Genomic DNA, 10933 nt, shown 5'->3' on the forward strand with positions numbered 1-10933 from the left:
AAACATATACATACAAATCTCTCTCTCACTCTCGCTCTCTCCCTCTCCCTCTCTCCCTCTCTCCCTCTCTCTCTCTCTCTCTCTCTCTCTCTCTCTCTGTATAAATAGATAAATAGATAGAAGTTTGAATCAGATAAAGAAAATGAAAATGTTAGAGTGACAAAGAGAGATAGAGAGAGAAAGAAAGAGAGAAAGAAAGAGAGAAAGAAAGAGAGAAAGAAAGAAAGAAAGAAAGATAGATAGATAGATAGATAGATAGATAGAAAGAGAGAAAGAAAACACGAAAGAAAGAATGGGGGAAGGAAAGAGTCATGTTATTTCGAAGGAGTGATAGAGACATTCTGAAAGAAAAATGTCGGATAGATCACGGGAAACGCAAACTTCCCCTCACAATTAAACAAACAAGCACACACACACAGACACACACACACACACACACACACACACACACACACACACACACACACACACACACACACACACACACACACGAAATCATCCATATTCGTCTGCGTCCATTTAAATTCCTCTTACACCGGTCTCTAAACGTCATAACAGTCGGGTAATTACAGATGAAATGAAAAATTCTATTGTGTTTAAAAGTGAAAGATATTTCTTCGCCTTATTTGTTCACCTCTAATTGCCACCAATGTCTGCTATTTCGAAGGAAACGTTAAAATGTAACCATAACAAGACGAACAAAAATGATTAATAAACAAACCGTAACAATAGGAAGTCGGCCATTATGTTGAATCCCAGAAAATAATAGCGAAAACCTGATTTATAATTGTCTAGTTTTATAGTTATGTTAAACTATAGGTTAGCTGTCGTTTGTATTGTTGTTGCTGTTGTTGTTGTTTTGTGTGTTGCGGTGCAGTGTTTATCCGTATGGTGATGATGATGATACACCCTGACTTTAATAGTTATTTCAGGGTATAAGTATAATATATGTTTTAATAGATTCACGGTGAAATGGCCGTCGCTGCTGCGAGTGATGATCGTGATGAAGACGATGATGATGATGATGAAGACGACGACGACGGTGACGATGTTGTTGTTGTTGATGTTGTAGTTAATTCGACAGCCGTTTAGAATCTGGGAGTTTGGGGCATGGATGAGCTAAACAGAAGCTGCTGTCATTGTACGATGTTCGATCTAAGATTGTCAATATTTCACGTAAAGGTGGTGATTTATGAATGCACACACACACATACATACATACATACATACATACATACATACATACATACATACATACCTCATAAATACATAAATACACAAAAACAAACACGCATACATACATATACCTGCATAAAAGCATACATACATACATATATACAAACATACATACATACATACGTACGTACATACATACATACATACATACATGTAGAAACGTAATCTGATATGTACATACATGTCCACATATGTAGATGCATGTATACACCTTGCACATGTATACATACATATATGCACACATACGTGCATACATATATAATCAGCCTGAATAAATACATATGTCGGTACAGACGTTTATGCATACATGTATACTCAATTATGTACGTATATTTATACGTTCGTATTTATGCACATGTGTACGTGTACAGGCATACAAATATACATGCAGTTATTCCTCGATTATCGCGGGTGTTACGTTCAAATCTGGCCGCGGTAGGTGAAAATCCGCGAAGTAGAAACAGTACTGTACTGTATATGTCTTTTCAATTATTTTTATAACTTGTATATATAGGCGCAGGCGTGGCTGTGTGGTAAGTAGCTTGGAATGAGAGCATGTATCCCTGCCCCGTAAAATTCTGTTGACTATTCTTTGAGCCATTTCTTCACTACCTCCACACTGACCAGATTTAGCGCCTTCAGACTGACATCTTTTCGGCGCCACGAAAGCGGTTTTGAGAGGCAAACATTATTCCAGTGACGAGGAAGTGAAAACTGTAGTGAAGAAGTGGCTCAAAGAACAGTCAACAGAATTTTTACGGAGCAGGGATACATGCTCTCATTCGAAGGTGGAACATTGCTATTGAGAGAAACAGTGATTATGTTGCGAAGTAGGGATGTGATCCACAGAGGACGAGCTTCATTTTGATATATGATACATGTTCCTGTGTTAGTAATTATACCTGTCCTAAACAAAAAGGCTTTACTTATCGACTCACCCTCATAGATAGATAGATATATAGATAGATAGATAGATAGATAGACAGACATTTTATTTAGTGAAGGATGGAAGCCCAAAAGAATCTACATTGGGTATCGCATTATCCTTTTGCAAGACACATTTTTATTAAATCTAATTTCAATAGAACATACGAGAATGTTTACTGTTTTCAGAAAGGATCATAGCAAAGTCTTGTTTTCTTCAAAATAACTATTTCTTACAAATACTAGCGTCTTATGTTCTTCTTCTTCTTCTTCTTCTTCTACCTATCGTACATTTCTAAGTGACATTTTACTTTTCTTTTTTTTCTTTTTTTATTCTTTCTTTCTTTCTTTCCATTTTCGTATTACTTATTTAATAGAAAATCGATTCTTGTTTGCAGGACAACTTATGGCGAGACGATTGTTCCATAGAAAGCCGAATCTTGTTTACCAAACAAATTAGGTTTTAATTAGTGCTATATAAAAACATTCTCCTGCTGTCACTCTATTGCATTCTTCTTCTTCTTCTTCTTCTTCTTCTTCTTCTTCTTCTTCTTCTTCTTCTTCTTCTTCTTCTTCCTCTTCTTCTTCTTCTTCTTCTTCTTCTTCTTCTTCTTCTTCTTCTTCTTCTCCTCCTCCTTCTTGTTGTTCTTCGTCTCTTCTCCTTCCCCTTCTCCTCCTCCTCCTTCTCTTCTTCTTCCTTCTTCTTCTTCTTCTTTTTTCTTCTTCTTTTCTTCTTCTTCTTTGTCTTTTCTTCCTTTCTTCCCCTTCCCCTTCTCCTCCTCCTCCTCCTCCTCCTTCTCTTCCTTCAGTCATTAATTCCTTTCCTTTTCCTATTATTCCTCAATAAATTGCATTCTTATTTTCCTCTCTTTGTTTCGTCTTTTGTTCCACCTTGTTCTACCTTGTTTCTTCTCTTCTCTCTTTCTCTTTTACTCATCTTTATTTTCTTAGTTGTTCCCTCTCTTTTTTCTTCCTGGTTCCTTCTCTGCTTTGGATATTGTCACCCTTGTTTGTCATGTTCATTCTTATTTCATTTACGTCTCTTTTTATTCCTTTTAATTTCTCTCTCTCTTTCTCTCTTTCTCTCTTATTCTTCTTTCTTTCGTTCTAGTTCATCTCTCTTTCTCCCAATTGCTTGTCTTTCACGCTTTCTTTTCCTTCTCCTTTTTACCTTCTTGTTTCTCTCAAATTACTTCTTGTTCCTCTTCTTGTTCCTCTACCGTTCCTCTCTGTTTCCCATTTTCTTTTTATGCCTTTCTCGTCTTCGGTTTTATCCTGAATACAAATTAAGGCAGAATGACTATTCCGTACGAAAGTTATATCATGTTTTCCGTACACGTGATGGATAAGAGATAGAATTTCAGAGAGACTTAAACAATGTTTGTAGAATAATTGTAACATTATAGCTAAGTAAATCCGCCATTGACAAAAAAAAAAAAAATCAAAACAAAACAACGAACCAACAAAAAGAAAAGAATACTGGAATCTTGTTTAACAGAGAAAGAAATAATTGATGGACAGATATAGAGGTTCTTGCTTAGAGTACAGGAAATGTAACCCTTATTGGAAAGGGAAGAGCATTGTACAACCAACACCCATTTTATTTGAATTTAGGCTGTATTTTAAATTCTGTCTATAGCCCTTTCGTAACTAGCAGATATTACTTGCCTTCTCTGGAATTTCTTCAATGAGTTTAAATTGCCATTTTCATTTCTGTTAAAGTAAACAGCGCGGAAAAACTCTGCCTCATCGTTTATTTTGAACGAAACAAAAAGAGAAAATTCGGCGAGTTGGCACAATTGTTAGCACGCCGGCCGAAATGCTTAGCAGTATTTGGTCTGTCTTTACGTTCTGAGTTCAAATTCCGCCGAGCTCGACTTTACCTTTTATACATTCGGAGAGGTCGATAAATTAAGTGCCAGTTACGCACTGGGGTCGATGTAATCGACTACCCCGCCTCACTCAAAATTTCAGGCCTTGTGGCTATAGTAGAAAGGATTATATTTTGTCTGGTGAAAGTCACGTCACATAAAGTAGACCATGAGACATAAAAATTAAACCAGAATTCAGTCATTCATCAGTTTGTCTGGTCAGGAATTACAGCAACAGCAAAGACAAAACATCGAATGGTAAGAGAGATTTAAAGAATGAAATTGTTATGGATTGTAATCTTCACATTGGTTAATTTGAAATTTTCCAATTACATTCTAATTAATTATGGTGCAATTACATTATTCCCAATAGATTATTTATTGAGATCCTCAGCTTTCTGGCAAATCTCACTTAAATCTCAATAAGATGCAAGATATATCTAATGATGTTACTGAAGTATAATTTGGCCAATCAAAATGGTGACCAGTTGTTGTTGCTGCTGTTGTTGTATTTGCTGATGTTTAACACGAAGTTATGTTGATCGAACCGATGTGTGATGAGATGGTATCCAACCGTGACCATTCGGACTTTTTACCAGTGTCAATGGCAACATTGTTTGATATATCCTTCTTTTTAACACTATAGGATCTGATACAAAGGGAGATATTTTCTTGGCTGTTATTTCTAGCAGACTGAGAAATCACATATGACAACCGGTTGGAAGAAAGGAATTATGGATACTGTGACATTTTTTGTTACGTTTCTCAACACGCTAAATTCAAATGCTGACGTGGTTGTGTTTTGAATATTCATCCCTCAGAGATCGATAGTTCGATATAATTCGCGCCAGTTTTTGCTATGTGACGAAGGTAGTCAAATATGTACCTGAAGAGGGTGGGGAGGAAACTAGTGACATCACCTTCAGTTTTTTGTTTTCTATCTTTTATGGTTTACTTGTTTTAACCATTGGACTGTAGCCATGCTGGAGCACCACCCTGAAGGGTCTCGTCGATCAAAACCTATCCAGGGACTTAATTTATGAGTCTCATTCACACCTGTTTTCGATCAATGTGGAGAAGCAAACATAGACACAAAGAAACATACACACACAAACACACACACATACACACACTCACACATAAACACTCACTGAAAGACACGCACAAACACGCACACATACACACATTTCTATGTATGTATAGTTTCTGTTAGACAAATTCTCTCACAAGGCACTGGTGAATCCTATGCTATTAAAGACCTCCTTCAGTCAAGAATGATCATCAGATTGCACCTAGTAAGTTCCACTCCAAGGCAGAAGTCCGGACAAGGTTGTTTATGGAAGACCAGCAGTCACCTGTGCATACCATGCCTCCCCTCTCCACTCCACCGATGTTATCCAAGGGAAAAGCAAAGGGGCCGATACAGCTTGGCACCAGTGACGTCGCAACTCATTTCTACAGCTGAGTGAACTGGAGCAACGTGAAAGTTTCTTGCTCAAGAACACAGCACACAGCCAGGTGCGGGAATCGAAATCACAACCTCATGATTTGTGAGCCCGTCGCTCTAACTACTTAGCCATGCGCCTTCACCATGTGCTTCAGAAGGTAACTTTCCAGGTGCAATCCCATGGTAATTCATGAACGATGGCGGTCTTTACCTATACTATAGTAGAATACAATTATAGAATTACCCAAGATGCCATGCAGTGAGATTGAACCCGCGTCCACTTTGTTCCAAAGCGAGCTTCCTAACCATAGAGCCTCCACAACAACCAAGATAAAGAGTGTCGTTTCAGTAGATACAAACTCTTTCTCAATTAATTTTAGCCATTACTTTACAGGGGTAATATATCTAGTGTTGAAATGTAGTGACCACAAACAATAACATACTTTATTATATAAGCTGGGTGTGACAGCCGACGACACAATCTAAAATAAATCTCACATTCTTGACAGCTTTGGATATGCGTAAGAAATGCTGGGTTTCTACGCTGAGGTCAAGAATACTTCACCTCAGAACATCTGCTACTTTTGTACAAAGGACAAGTAGAGTAACCCTTAAGAAAATTGCTACTGCCTTTGAGATATTGCAGATAATAACTCTACCATATTTTCTAAATGAATGAAAGGAACTGTCTGTTTGAGTGTCAGGCCCAGTTGTTCTAACCCTATGAAGATGCTGACAAACTATTGAGCTGTTTATCGTTTTTATATTTTGTACTATATCATCAATGTATTGCTAGCAAAAGATTTATTACTATATCATACAATTTTTGACATAAATCATGGAAAGTTCTCTGTTACTCTTCTCTTTGTACTGTAGGCTGATGCACCAAAATATTTGGGAGCAACATAACGATGCATTATCAGACAACACCCTTATATATCTCAGCTGCTGTGACATATTTCTTTGGCTTTTTCTAGATTTCATTAGCACAAGTTTCAGGATTTAGACGTGTGGTTAAGAAGCCCGCTATGCAACTAGTGGTATCAGTTTCAATCGCAGTGTGTAGAATATTGAGCAAATGTCTTCTAATTGACAGTCTCTGGTTGACCAACGTCTTGTGAATAAATTTGGTATTTGGAAACCCGTTACACACACACACACACACACACACACACACACACACACACACATATATATAATAAAATGTAACAGCAAAAGGTTGAGTACTGTACAGAGACACGTATCCATAACGTAGTTCTGTGGTAGATGCAGTGTGAAACAGAATGTGACAAGGCTGGCCCCTTTGAATTACAGGTACAACACATTTTTACCAGTTGAGTGGACAGAAGCAACGTGAAATAAAGTGTCGTACTCAAGGACGCAAAGCGGCGCCAGGAAACGAACTCATGAACCTACGATCGCAAACCGAATACCCCCAGCCACTGAACCACGTGCCTTCACAACTACTGAAGTATATACGTACTTCATGAAGGAATTCATGAAGGAAATCCCCGCCTAAAATAGTACAGTTGTTTTGCGAACCTTTTATAATTGTTCCAGAAAAAAAAATAGAAAACAAATTATTTTCCATGTTTTCGGAATTATTGGTCTAAAACATTTCATTTGCTACCGGCGTTTACAAACAATGAATCCTTTATTTCTGGCAGCTATTATAGAAAATGGAAGCAGCCAAGAATCAGCAGTTGTCGTTCTCATCGAACAAGGAGGCTACGATGTCTGGCATACAAGAAACTATATTTAGAGCACGCTGGTCGTTAATATCTTCCGACCTGCCACTCATGCAGTCGGCCAGAACTTCCGTTAGATTCGTTCACTGATTTCTCACAAAACTATATCTCTGTTAGCGAATGTCTACGTAAACCATTCAGGTGATTTTAATGTCCATCAGAATTCATTGAAGTGCTTCTAATATTCACTATTTTATCGCAACATTATTTCAATGTCACGCCGTTATCTTTGGAATACAGTCTTCGGAATTCAGGAAACGATGCTAAGGCGTTGTCGACGTTTTATACTGCAGCAACATCGCTAATTGTGAACTACACCCGGGCTACGGTCAACTACTCTTCCCTTCTATTATTTATCGTTAAGTACCAAATCAACTTATCAATATCTTTTATTTGACACCACTCCCACGTCAATCACACCTTAAATTATTCCCTAATATACATCGCGTTATCTTTCCTTTGCAGAACAAAAATTCTCCATCGTAAAAGACGTGTTCTCCAGTCATGGGGGTTGCGCCGGTAGAATTCGCAGCATGCGATCTGTACAGGGTACCTTAATTTTAAGTGGATTAACATTGTTCTTAATCTAGCAGATCTACAAATTTAAATCTAATGTGATGAGTTCATGTTTAATTAGTTCAGAGGTCGGCGGCTATTTAGCTGAGGCGGTCTTGTCTGTGTATTTATGATTGGATGATAACCAAATGAATAGCACAAAAAATATTGATTTTAGCACAAGGCCAGCAAATTCGGAAAAGTGGGTAAGTCGATTACATTGTCTCCAGTGTCTCACTGATACTTATTTTATTGACTTTGGAAAGCAAACTTGACCCCGGCCGAATTTGAACTAAGAACGGTCGAAATGCTGCTAAACATTTTATCAAGCGTGCTTAACGATTCTGCCAAACTCACCGGGTTAAACTCCCATCTAAATATATATAATTTTATTTTTAAAGAAACGAATTTTGCCGAAAGAAAAATACCAGATAATTATCGAAGAACGAAAATCAAATTGCTTATAGTTTATTTCAATAAGGTTTAGTTTTGTAGCTTCTAAAATTATACAAGCAGCAAGCTCGTAGATTAGTTAGAGCATAGAGTAAAATACAGTGCGAACTTCGTTATTGCCGTCTGCAATTTGAGTTCAAATTACGCGGGCGTCATTTTTGCCTTTCGTTCTTCGACGGTGGTCTGGGTATCTTTGATTTAAGGTTATCTCGTTTTCTTCATTCAGTCTGGGATCACGGGTAGTGCCTTGCCCTTTTGACGAAATGATTAAAGAGCGAAGAATCTTTAAGACATAGAAAAACGAATACGATGCATTGCAAGTAGAATACAAACGGTAAATTTAATAAAATTTAAGAAGAAAATTGTTTTAATGCATGCAATCAAGAAACCAATGAGAAAGCTGATACAGTTTGTTACTTCATAGCTTTCCTATATTCGCTTTCAGACATGTTGATGCCAAAAGCTGGACATTAACCAGATAAGAATCAATCAATTTTGTTCTCAAATGATTCTTAAGCTTCTTCGCTTTTGAAAATAATTACTCCCAGAGATAAATGTTGCCAGGATGTCAACCTTTTTTCCTTTTTTTGCGTGGATAGCTGTAGTTTGGATACTTCGCACTTGAATGAATATAATTTCTAAACAAGTCAAACACTGACACGTTTTCAGAATGAAACTTCGATCTCAGTATAGCGTCATACTGCAAACCAATCAATGGTATTGGTTAATTTGCTGATACGGAATTTGCTTTCACATCAAAAGGTGTAGAAAACATTCTTTACTTGCAGACATAAATCATTAAAACAAGATGGAAACAAGTTCCATAATTATTGAATAATATTCACAAAAATGACCGAATCCTCTGCTTTACTGGATTTCAAAAGTGAGTAAAGTTGTCCAATTACCTTTTTAAAGATGGCTTTACCAAAATAGGAATTTTCCTTCAAGTATCAAAGCTTTTATTAAGCATCTTAAATATCAGCCGGTTTCCCTTTATATTATTATTTCGAACGCGCTGGCAGAATCGTTAGCACGCCGAACGAAATGTTTAGCGGTATTTCATCTGCTGCTGCATTCTGAGTTCAAATTCCGCTGAGGTCGGCTTTGCCTTTCATCCTTTCGTGATCGATAAATTACGTACCCGTGAAACACTGGGGTCGATGCAATTGACTATCTCCCTCCCCCGAATTTCAGGCCTTGTATCTTTAGCAGAAAGGATTATTATTTCAAACTATTTAAATGAGGTGTAAATTCACCATGAAATGGCAGGTTCGCAAGCCAATCAGTATCACGGAAACGTGAAGCAGCCGTATTTCTGCTTTCAAGAAATATTAGCACGTCTCTCCTTGCGTTTCCTTTCTCTCTTTCTTTCTTTCTTTCTTCCTTTCTTTCTTTCTTTCTTTCTTTCTTTCTTTCTGTCTTTGGTGGGTGGGGGTAAGGGAGTGGCAACGCAAAAATTTCTAGAATCGATTACCTGTTGATTCAACGTACTTCGAAGAAATAATTCAGATTCTCATAGCTTGCTTCCATCTCCAGCAAAGTCTGCTGTAATTGGTGACGATGTAATCTGTGAACTGAACGAAGGCTGCGAGTCAACAGAATCGGTTGCACGCCTGGCAAAATGCTTAGCGCCTTTACGTTCTGAGTTCAAATTCCGCCGAGTTCAACTTTGCTTTCATTCTTCAGAGATCCATAAAATAAGTGCCGATAGAACACTGGCGTCGATGTAGTCAGCTTACACACTCCCGCTAGATTGCTGGCTTTGTGCCTATATTTTAAGTCAATCTATGAGCTGTAAGAAGAAGAAGAAGAAGAAGAAGAAGAAGAATATTGTTTTCTTATATTGTCGGAGTGACAGATTTTGAGCTTAGATCATGGATTTAATCAACCCCTGTATTCAATTCATTTGCCTTGGAAAGAGCATGGGATCTGGTATATATATATATATATATATACATATATATATATACATATATATATATATATATATATATATATATATATATATATATATATATATATATATATATATATATATATATATATATGTATGTATGTATGTATGTGCGTGGGTGCATGTATGTGCAGAGAAATATATGAATACATACACATCTATATACACACATGTATGTATATATAAACGTTTAGAAACACAAAGTTATATTGTTTAGGGTCAAAGGAAGTGAAAGAAAAATTCAGGCAGGATCACACATGAAACTACACCACCCCGCCCTCTACACAGACACACAGAGTCCCAATCAACAAACACTACTGAAATATACGCCCTGCCTTTCACATTTTCTATCCCCTCTAGCTTTCTTCAATCTCCTCCTCTTTATCTCTGTCTGTTTCACTTACCCTTTCTCTCTTCTTTTTTTCTCTCTGTCTCTCTCTCACCCTCTCTCTTGCTGTAGGTAGTGCACGAGGATCGCATTGATAGAAATAATAATAACAATAATAATAATAATAATAATAATAATACTAATAATAATAATAATAATAATAATAATAGTAACGATGACATCAAGAACAAGAACAACAACTGTAGCAACAACAACATCATCAACAACAATGAAAAGACAACAATAACGAGATCGAAAATAGCAGCAACAACAACAATAATGATAAATAAATGTACAAAACCACTAAAGTGTGTGGTTGAGAAAGAATACAAATAATGGTGGATAAATCAAAAAAAT

General features: G+C 36.9%; 1 long non-coding RNA gene across 1 annotated transcript in view; it reads right to left on the reverse strand.

Annotated features, from left to right (window-relative positions):
• Window positions 1–8253: 8253 nt before the first annotated feature.
• LOC149131849 (uncharacterized) overlaps window positions 8254–10933 on the reverse strand; it is a 3581-nt gene continuing 901 nt past the window's right edge. Inside the window, exons 1-3 of the long non-coding RNA XR_016245153.1 lie at window positions 10593–10933; window positions 9709–10026; window positions 8254–8486 (exon numbers count right to left, since the gene is read on the reverse strand). The exon at window positions 10593–10933 is cut by the window's right edge and continues 901 nt beyond it. This is a non-coding gene — a long non-coding RNA (uncharacterized LOC149131849). The remainder of the gene's footprint in view (window positions 8487–9708; window positions 10027–10592) is intronic.

This window comes from Octopus bimaculoides, chromosome 19 (assembly GCF_046866305.1).
Source record: "Octopus bimaculoides isolate indiv1 chromosome 19, ASM4686630v1, whole genome shotgun sequence".
Classification (NCBI taxonomy): Eukaryota; Metazoa; Mollusca; class Cephalopoda; order Octopoda; family Octopodidae; genus Octopus; species Octopus bimaculoides.